This window comes from Dromiciops gliroides, chromosome 1 (genome assembly GCF_019393635.1).
Source record: "Dromiciops gliroides isolate mDroGli1 chromosome 1, mDroGli1.pri, whole genome shotgun sequence".
Classification (NCBI taxonomy): Eukaryota; Metazoa; Chordata; class Mammalia; order Microbiotheria; family Microbiotheriidae; genus Dromiciops; species Dromiciops gliroides.
This window is the reverse complement of record NC_057861.1, coordinates 158639194-158649815: the sequence shown is the minus strand read 5'-3', so window position 1 is coordinate 158649815 and position 10622 is coordinate 158639194. Positions and strand designations below refer to the sequence as shown.

Below are 10622 nucleotides of genomic sequence, written 5' to 3'. Positions count from 1 at the left end.
GTATCTCAAACTCAACATGTCCAAAACAGAACTCATTCATGTGCCCTCGAACCCTTTCTTCTTCCCAATTTTCCTGTTAGTATTGAGGGTACCATCACTCTCCTAGTTACTCAGACTCCAAACTTCAATGTCATTCTCTAATCTTTACACTCACTCTGACCCTGTGTCTAATGTGTTGCCAAGTCTTATCATTTCCCAGCATCTCACATCTATATTCCTTTTTTTTCCATTCACATAGCCACCACCCTGGTCCAGACCCTCATTACTACTTGCCTGGATTCTAATTTCCCCTACTGCCAATGACTCTTCTGAGATTATCTCCCATTTGTACTGTATGTATTTTGCATATTCATGGTTGTTTGCAGATTATTTCCCCCATTAGAATGTGAACTTCTTGAGGGCAGGGACAGCATTTTTGCCTATTTTTGTATTCCAAGTACTTAGTATAGTGCCTGGCATATAGTAATTGCTTAATAAATGCTTATTGACTAATAGCATCTCTCTATTTTTCATTTTCCCAGTTACTTAGTAGTGTCTGTTCTTGGCACTGGCTAGGGTTAACTCTGTTAGCATTTCCCTCTTCCACCCAGTTTCCAGATGTTGCCTATCTATCCAGACCCAGGCATCCTTCAGGTGAATGTTCAGAAACTGCTATAGGAAACTTTAGCTACATTTAGAGTCAGTGGGCCTGGATTCAAATCCTATCCCTACTCCCTTACTACTTGTGCCCTTGTACAGGTGACAACCTTCTCTGGTCCTCAGTTCCTCATCTACAAAATAAGAGGGTTGGTCTAGATGGCTTCTGGGATCCTTCCCAGCTCTAAATCTATGATAGGAACCCTTATGCCACTCTCCAGGCACAATGAACATCTTCAGGTTGCCTGGAAAAGGAACCCTAGGGTATTGCCCCACCTACAGGAACCTAAGCTACTGACATCAGAGAGCTAGAGGCAGATAGGAAACTCAAAAATACACAAGCTCTGGGACCTATTTTCAATGCTCCCATCAACTCACAACCCTATTATAGGATATGTAGCACAAGGGACTTTACAGCTGATATATTTACATATGAAGAATCTGAGACCCAAGGAGGTAAAGCGATTTGTCTAAAGCCACACAGTAAGTTGTCAGAGCCAGGACTGATTTCTCTGACTCCCAAGTTGAACACTCTGACACACTAGCCTTCCAAGGGTCCACTGAAGTGCTTGTTTTAGCCAAGGACAAGTAAAGAATTTTCTTTTGAGGAAGGGACATCCAAACTTATTGGGAGAAAGCTAGAGGGACTCTCCAACTAGTTGCCAGGCAGTCAAGTATAGAGTCCATGACAATAACTCCTTAAGCTACATGGGTGTTTCTTTGAGGACAAACAGAGTCCACTCTAGGAGATTCTGAGCTTAGGCTGTGGCCAACACATTCAGAAGTGTTATGTCACTCAACATTCCCAACTAGGTCAAGTCCTATTGCTGCAGTTGTGTCTAAAGCAAAGGACTTTGCTGAAAGAAATAGCCAATGTTTTACTAATGTATGGGCCAAATTCAGTATGGGGAGAGTTAATTGGGAGGTTGACTGTAATATTAGGGTTCAGAAAATAATGGGAGACCTCTAGGCCCAGAGTTTCCTCTCTTCCAAACTGACTTTTCTTTAGTTATTTCTCTCAGACTGATAAGAAAGGAGATTAACAGCCTCTTTTCCACAAACAAATCAGGTTTTATTAATGGGAACAAAACTTACAACACAAGTAAAGTTAATAGGGCCAGGGACAATGAGAAAAGGGATAGAGAAAGGGAAAAATATGAGCCACTACCCAGATGATTAGAATCTAAATCTCTAGGGTAAAAAGGCCCGCAGATACCTCGAATAAGCTCTGCTTCCTTAGCTATTCAGAACAGCTTGGCTCACACAAAAACTTACTCAGATGCTAAACTTGCTTCCAGCTCAACTGGCCTAAAGAGCCAGCCTCACTTCAACAACACAAACTCACCACCACCTGGAATCTGTAGTTCTAAAGAGAATCAGCTGTGCAGTGTCTCCTGGTTCAGTCTGAAGGTCAACCACCACCAGATCCTCTCTCTCTCTCTCTCTCTCTCTCTCTCTCTCTCTCTCTCTCTCTCTCTCTCTCTCTCTCTCTCTCTCTCTCTCTCTCTCTCTCTCTCTCTCTCTCTCTCTCTCTCTCTCTCTCTCTCTCTCTCTCTCTCTCTCTCTCTCTCTCTCTATCTCTCTCTCTCTCTCTCTCTCTCTCTCTCTCTCTCTCTCTCTCTCTCTCTCTCTCTCTCTCTCTCTCTCTCTCTCTCTCTCTCTCTCTCTCTCTCTCTCTCTCTCTCTCTCTCTCTCTCTCTCTCTCTCTCTCTCTCCCTTTCTTCCCCTCCCTCTTGGAGTTCTCCCTTCCCCTTCCTGCCTCTCCCTCAGGAAGGGAGGCTCTTAGCTGTGCTGAGTCTCCAATTAGTTCAACATAGCCCCTGGGCTGTCCCCATTATAATTTGGCCAGGCCCATGTGGGCATGGGGGAACTTCCAGGTGGGGCTTAGGCACTTAGTTAGATACTTTGACTCAATAAATGTTCTTTGTGTTATTCAATCCCACCTAATATACATGACAAATCTGATCAGAGTTCCTTTTGTTTGTTCTATAATCTCTTTAAGTACACACCTATCTTCTCATAGGCTTTTCAAGATTACATCTTTTCAGTCTGACCATAATGAAGCAAAGATGGGGTCATAGAAACCCCAAGTAACAATTAATTCCTTACACTAAGGAGGAATTCTGAAGCATTCCTCTATGGCAAGGGTTCTTAATCTGGAATCCATGAATTTTAAAAAATATTTTGATATAATTGGTTTCCTTTATAATCCTGTATATTTTGCTTTATACATTTAAAGACATTATTTTGAGAAGGGGCTCACTCCTGATCTAAGGTATGAATGGACCTAGATGTTATTCTACAAGAAGATGAACTTGTAGAATCCAGAATGGACCCATCACTTGGGGCAGTGCTAAAGGGGTTGGAGGAAGGATAGCTTAGCCTGGAGTAAGTAGTACTATAACTTTTGGAAAAATAATTACAACAACATAGGACCAAGCATAAGTAAATTTTTGTTACACACAAATCTTTTCTAGAAAATGAGACATTGGAGATTGCTTATTAAAGGGACATCATGGGACTTTGGATTACTGTCCTTTGTCTTTGGCATATCTAATTCTGATGGCTTCCCTTTTTACTTCCATTACAGCTAGGGTTTTTGCAAGAGGAATTGGTGACAGTTTACTGGGCCTTCCAAGGGTTTTTTTAGGAGATTTTTTAGGAAGGACCTCCAAACCAAGAAAAATATGATACCTCTAAAGGGTTAGCTGGATGTTTTCTTTTCCTGAGCATTTCTGACCTTACATTATTTGTAAGTAATTAAGATGTGTCCCACTTATCAGAGTCCCTGAAATGAATACAGTCAGCCCATCAGCCACAAGATAAATAAAATCTCTTTATTCCATAGTATAACATGTTATAATCACTTATGTATTTTCATAAATCAACACAAAAAAACCATTGATCTGACAAAAATCTATTTAAAAAAAAACTAGAAGTACATGCAACACAAGCAATCTCTACATTGCATAGCCTTTCCAGTATGTCAGTTCTGAAAAAAACACCACCAGTTGATGTGAAAGCCCTGTTGTCACCACTGTGGGAGCCTTTGTCAGCTGTGGCAACACAAATGTGCCTAAACAACATATTTGCAGTCAGGTGGTTTGACATCATTTTTACTCCTTCATTTGGTAATGACTGAGCTACCAGCCTTCATGTAAGGTGAAATCGCCCAACAAAAGACCATGCACACAAAGCAAATCTCATTAGTCTGAGCTCAAACCAGAAAGGGCAAATAGAAGCTATAGAGAGATACAAGATTCCTTACTTTTGGAAGAAAGCTACAAAATTATATGCAACGATATAATCCTTCACATGAAGGCACACTACCTTTATCAGCCTAGCTCTGGAGTTTCTAGTGGGTGAGAAAGTAGTTCAATTGTAAAGGAACAATTTCCCATTGAGTCTTGATTTATATATATAATACACCTGGACACTTTGGTTAAAATAAATAAATTTCAGGGAAATTTGAAAATTTAGAAGAGAGATTTGGCAGAGAGGTGCAATACAACTTTAACATGAAGGAAAATGAGCATGAAGGATAGAAAATAAAGGATGGTTCAAGAGAATAAAAGAGAGAGTTCTGGGTAATGAGAACTGGGATGCAGTGGGTCCAAAATTTCCATAATACCTTTCTATGGTTAGACAAGACAGAATTAGGTAAGAACCCACATTTTTGGAACAAAGCAAGAAAAGAATATGGCATAACCATCTTTGTAAGATAAACACAATGTAAATCACATGCACACACATTCTCCTCTCCATACTACATTTGCATCAATGTTTTACATTAAAAACACATATATGTAGATGCAGAATTCTCTTTTGTTGGTGTTGAGGGAAAAAATGAAGACAACACCAAGCTAGATAATGAATCATTAACAATAAATGCAAAGATATGTATAGTGACACAGCAGGCCAGGATTACAAAGTTAACTCATGTGGGAAGCTAATAAAGAGCTACTTACATAGCAACCACAGGACTGTGAATCATCTTACTATGTATGGATTGTGGATAAGTTTTAGGGTTTTATAAACTATGACTGTTTTCCTAAGGTATGTCTTCCCTATGTTCTGGGAATGCTGTATCAAGGTTCAACTTTAATAATTTGCCAAAATTATTAGATAGAGATGTCCAATAGGAAAGTAAAATTAAATAATATATATGTAGAGTAATCTGCAAAGCTTAAAGTACTATATAAATACTATTTATTATTATTGAGTGAGGGAAACTTAGGAAGAGTAATCAACATTAAATCTTCTATTAAGAGGGTAATTATATTCCCTTGGAAAATTGACTAAAATGACTCTGCTTGAGGCAGCTAGGTGGTGTAGTGGATAAAGCATTGGCCCTGGATTCAGGAGGACCTGAGTTCAAATCTGGCCTCAGACACTTGACACTTACTAGCTGTGTGACCTTGGGCAAGTCACTTAACCCTCATTGCCCCACCAAAAAAAAAAAAAAAGACTCTGCTCATACATAATCCTCTCTATGACTTAGGTCCTTGCTTATAGATGACCTGATTCATCTGCTTTGCAACCCCACTCCTCCTCCCACCCTCCACACACACACACACACACACACACACCCCTGACCTACTGGGACAGTAAAATATTGGGCGACAAGGACCTATAGTTGGATCAGCCCCACAGAAGTACAGAGTCATGCAACATAGCTCTAACCAATCATGTCACATTCCTCCACAAACCTGGACTGAAATAATTAACTCTGCAAAACTAACACTTCCAAAGTTCCTTATTAAAAGCACTCATCTGGTGTTGGGGTGCTTTCCCACCCACCACTGTGGCTCTTAAATCACAAATTTAGATAAAACACATTTCCAAAGTAGAAACTCATTTTTAAACACCTAAGTACTTCACACCCAGGAACCATTTAGGGTTATCACTGATGAATACCACAAGGCTAGAACTCCTTAGTTGGACTTGGGGCATCTTGAATTCATCCTAGAATCAAGAAAAATGGAGCTAAAAAATGGATCCAAATTTGAGCTACACCCATCCAGGCAAGAAAATATCTGGGTAGACTTTCTTTGCTCCATAGTAGAACACCCTGTTCCATAAGGGGCTTAAAAATCAGCCCCTTGTGTCCTATTTAGCATTTGAATGAATGCCAGGACCCTGTGGTATAAGTGATTATTCATGCATGCACTGGCTTATAACTTTCCAAATACACTGCATATCATCAGCTAAAGATAGCCCAGTAATATAAGACTTCAGGCGTACAGTTCTTTCTCTTTTTTCCCCACAAGGAAACCAAATTAAACATTGTAAGCATAGTCACGTAAAACAGGAGGGGAAATCAAGACTGGAACAAAAATGAATAGGCCAGAAGGAAAAAAGGGGAGAAGTATGGTAGCAAGAACTTTGAAGGAGGGAGGCAGTTTCATGCCTAGCTTTCCCAATACCTTTCTATGGGACCTTGGCCAGATCCCATAACCTTAATGCCTATAGTTCCCACAAACATGTAAAATGGGAATAAGTATGTTATTCATATGTCCTTCTTGAAGACATATTGGAAGGATTCACCAGGTAGACATTGGAAATGTGAGGATAAGTTGAGAAAATTCAATCAGCCTTTAATGCTAGTTACCAAATTCTTTATAAAGCAATCCCCTTCAGTATCAGAGAAAGAGCAGTGACCCAAAACAAAGACATTATTGTAACTGACCCCAGAACAAAAGCTATTTAGAAATGGAATATATGGAGAAAGTAGCTGAACTTAAGATTTGATATAGAATTCGGAAAGTTGAATTAAGCAAGATAGCATTTTTTTTTCATTTTCAAAATATCTCAAGTTTTTCTTTTTTTAAGATTATGACAGGAGTTCTGCTTTTTTCTAAAAGCATAGTTTGTATGTAACATAGTTCATTAGTCACAGGTATTTCCTTTATTCAATATCTAATGAAATGGTTTAATATCTCAGGGAATAGGTAGAAGCTTCTAACTGGGTGGGAATCTGTCTTCCTTGTACATAGCAGAACTTAATAAATGCTAAATCCCATTGGCCACAAGCGAATGTACTGACTTCCCTTACTTTTAAGTTATAAATTCAGTTTCATGTGTGACCTGTCATATTTAAGTTCATTCAAACATTTGGGCTTAGTGTCCCAAATCACTCCAGGACTTGAAGCAATGCCTTCCTTTCCCAAGGAGACCTTGTCTGCTTGATGCTGAGTTTAGATATAGTTATTTATTGGCCATTTCAAAGCTCTAACAAAATTAGATCAAAGTTTGGAATCTAGGGGGATAACAGACATACTCTTTGACAGCTTTCCACAACTGTTTCATCACGAATGAACTTTCCATGATAATAATTCAGGTGTTACATAAGCCAAAGTAACAAATTTTCTCTACATACTAGATTCAAAAGAACTTTTGCCACAAAATCTCCATTATGTAACACTCATAATTTAAAACTTTTTTAGCAGGCTTTCTCCCCAACTTCCAACACAATTTCAGGTTTGAAAATCTCAGATCAATTTCAGCTCTACCAGACCTGCCTAACTGAACAACAGCTAACATTATAGCAAACTCCATCAACGGAGAAAGCAAAAGACAGCAGTGAAAATTATCTTCCCAAAGTAAACTACTGCAACCATCTCGGAGGTGAAGTAAAGGATGTGGGGCTCTGGCATTTACACCTCCTTGGGAACAGCTGTTGGTTTCCTCTTCTGGAAGCTGCCTGACTTAATTTTTTTAAGTAGCTCAGTAATACAGCTAAAGAGGTGGAGTTACTCCATTTGGTAAATGCCTCCAGTCATCACTGGGGTCAAAGCATCAGAACTGCTGATTTTTCCAAAATGTCCTCGAAAGGGTAGCAACCACAGCAGTTTTCCTGCAAAGGAAACAAAATAATGATCTTGTTGATTCAGCAGTACTTAAAAAAAAATAATTACCTGGTTATGACTCCCCTTACCCAGGCAAAGACATGTATGTACGTATGTGTGTGTATGTAAGTGTGTGTATGTATATGTGTGCATGGATATACTACATACTTAATTATATACACACTATTGTTCAGTAGTTCCAGTTCTGTCTGACTCTTTGTGACCTCATTTGGGGTTTTCTTGGCAATGATACTGAAGTAGTTTCCCATTTCCTTCTCTACCTCATTTTACAGATGAGGAAACTGAGGCAAACAGGATGAAGTGACTTTCCTGGAGTCATATAGTTAGTAAGTATCTTCGTCTAGATTTGGATTTAGTGAGATATCTTTCTGACTCCAGGCCCAGTGTTCTATCCACTGCACAACCTAGTTGCCCTCTGTGTCTCTGTGTGTGTGTTTGTATGTATGTTCATTAAAAAGAAACGCTTTGCCAAATCCCACTGGTTAACAAAGGTTAAATTTTGTATACAACATATTATAATGCTTCTTACAACAACAAAGGCTAGATAAGGAGTCTGTTTAATGTAAATGGGGGAAAGAGACAAACTTTTGCAGCACTAGCCACTCATTCAATTTTTTGTTATCCATATTCTGGGGATCAAAGTACAGGATGGTCATCATGCATGGAAGTGTTTCCAATGGCTTGTACTATCACATCAAACACTGAGCAAGCCAGGTCTCAACCAACTTCTACATAAGATGATTTTTATGACTCTAAAGCAATATCCTCATAAATAGATCAAGGATATAATAGCAATAAGAACTGAAATGTTGGTAAGGTTGATTTTCATGGTATTTCCTTCTACACATCAAATTGTTTCTAATGAATTGTAGGAAATTTACATACTCTAACTTACAATGTGAATTTTAAGCCATATTCATATGGCTTAGAAAAGTCTTTTATTTTTCCACTGATGTAGCTATTAATCACCAGATTTTAAGAATCAATATTATCTTAAGGTTGTAACATACCTTGCCAAGAAAACAATCTTGACACTGGTGGACAGTCATATAAAGAATTCTCTTTTTTCTTTTATCTGGACTAAAGTTGGTTTAAGCACCAGTAGCTCGGATTTGTATTTATTTCACACACATATGTAGCCCACCAACAATTTTTTAAAAACCAACAGATTAAATCTTGAGCCATAGACCTCCCTGGTCCTTCATGGTCAACCAAATGGCTCTGAGAAGCTGCTATATATTTCCATATAGTGCTAACAGTAGCAAGAAAACTAACAACCACAATCCATCAGAAAGGTACAAACTGTCTCTTCCCAGGGTTGTGGTGGGGACTTAGCTGATTTCTGTGGTACATTGTGATTTTTGGGAACCTAAGAAAAGTGGGTGGCTAGTACAAGTGACCATGGAAAAAGAGGAATGTATTAAAAGCTCAAAATAATATCTTGTTCCAAAAACAAATTGAAAATAAATCTAACCATAGAATTCAAATACTTCATCTTAAACCAGTCCCTGACCCATACTGGGAGCTCCATTGGTATTGAACTTGATTTCAAGAAAGTTGGCTTTAACAGTCTTTCTCCCCACCTCTCCCCATTCCCTACACAGCCAGTCCTTGGCAACTGGCTCTCCTTACAATCTAACCTCACTTTTGCCCACTGATCTAGTTCCCACAGTACTTTAAAGGTAGCACCCTTCCTTATGGTGGGAAGGTGGTTTGTGGTGAACCCTTAAGGTTTGTGGCAACTGGGAATGGATGGTTTTTAAGTGGCTGAGAAAATATTTCTTCAATAGAAGGTGAGAGAAGAAAAGGGCAGGGGAAAATGTCCAGTGTCATATCCCCAGACCACTCAGGATGAGGACAAGAGTGTACAAAACCTGAAGAGAGGATAAATTCAAGGGAAGAGGGGAAAGGAAAGAGAATCCAGTCTTTTTGTCCTGTTCTCTATGTATAATAAAAATAAGACCCCCCCTCCCTATAAACTTTAATTTCTCCACATGCCTTAAAATCCAAATCAGCCATTCCAGCTCTTCTTTTACTTTCCTTTAGGCCCACAAGCCAGTGATTACTAAATAAAAGGCCAATACATATACAGCAAAATATTGATAACAGCATTTTTATGGTAGCCAAAAAACTAGAAACAGAGTAGGTGCCCAGTGATTGGGGACTGGCTGAATAAATGGCTGCATGAATGCTATAGGCTATTATTGTGTTTTAAGAATCAAGAAGGAATTCAGAAACACATATAAATTAACACAGAGTGAAAAAGAACCAAGAGAACAATATGCATATGACTACAATAAAATAGATGAAAAAAACACTAAATCAAAACCAAACATTGAATAATTGGAATAAGCCATCGTGGCCTTGGAGAAGAAGTGATGAATTGTTGTATCCTCCTTTCAGGAGAGTTGTAATCGGTTGGGGGATTGTGAGCATGGAAATTTGCATATACTGTAAGAGAAGAAGGTCATCATGTTGGTTGATTTTACTTAGTCTTTTGGTTAGGAGGAAAGAGACTAGGTATATGTCAAGAGTAGGTCTGAAAAAGTCTTGTGTAAATGCAAAAGTCATCGATCAAATTTATTATTTCCAAAAATCAAAACTAAAAGGAGGGGGGAGAAAACCCATGGTTAAACATCAATTTTACCTTCTCACTCAACAGACATAAAAGACCTGCATATCTAACCCGTGGTATGAAAAACAATCCATAAACGCTCCTTTCTTAATTCTTTTCTAAGCCTTCTCTTTCCTAAGATAAATTAAGCTAGCTCTTTTAGTTTATAAGCTCCTAAGGGACAGGACTATTTTCATTTTTCAGATATCAAGAATGTTTCCATTTTCTCTCTGTAGTCTCAGTGATTAATATAGTACCTTGCATGAGGCAAGGACCAAATGAATGCCTGGTGATTGGACTGGTTCAATCCAATTTGAGTTCAAGGATATTTTCCAATGAACATAGGGAAGCTCTCACTTAGGGGCCACAGAATAGAAGCAAGACATAGAGCTGGGTCTGTTGGTACAAAGATGCTGCTCAATGTGATGCAGGAAGGCAGGCAGATGCTCTGGGTGTCTGTTTTTATCAACATTGAGAATTTGTATGGACACTCTTCCCAGATA

At 38.7% G+C, this 10622-nt stretch overlaps 1 protein-coding gene across 3 annotated transcripts in view; it reads right to left on the bottom strand.

Annotated features, from left to right (window-relative positions):
- Positions 1–3450: 3450 nt before the first annotated feature.
- The window catches only part of MYLK4 (myosin light chain kinase family member 4), a 165272-nt gene continuing 158100 nt past the window's right edge, over positions 3451–10622 (bottom strand). For all 3 annotated transcript variants that reach the window (XM_044004597.1, XM_044004604.1, XM_044004613.1), the window contains exon 15: positions 3451–7492. The gene's annotated coding sequence lies outside the window, so the exon portion shown is untranslated. The remainder of the gene's footprint in view (positions 7493–10622) is intronic.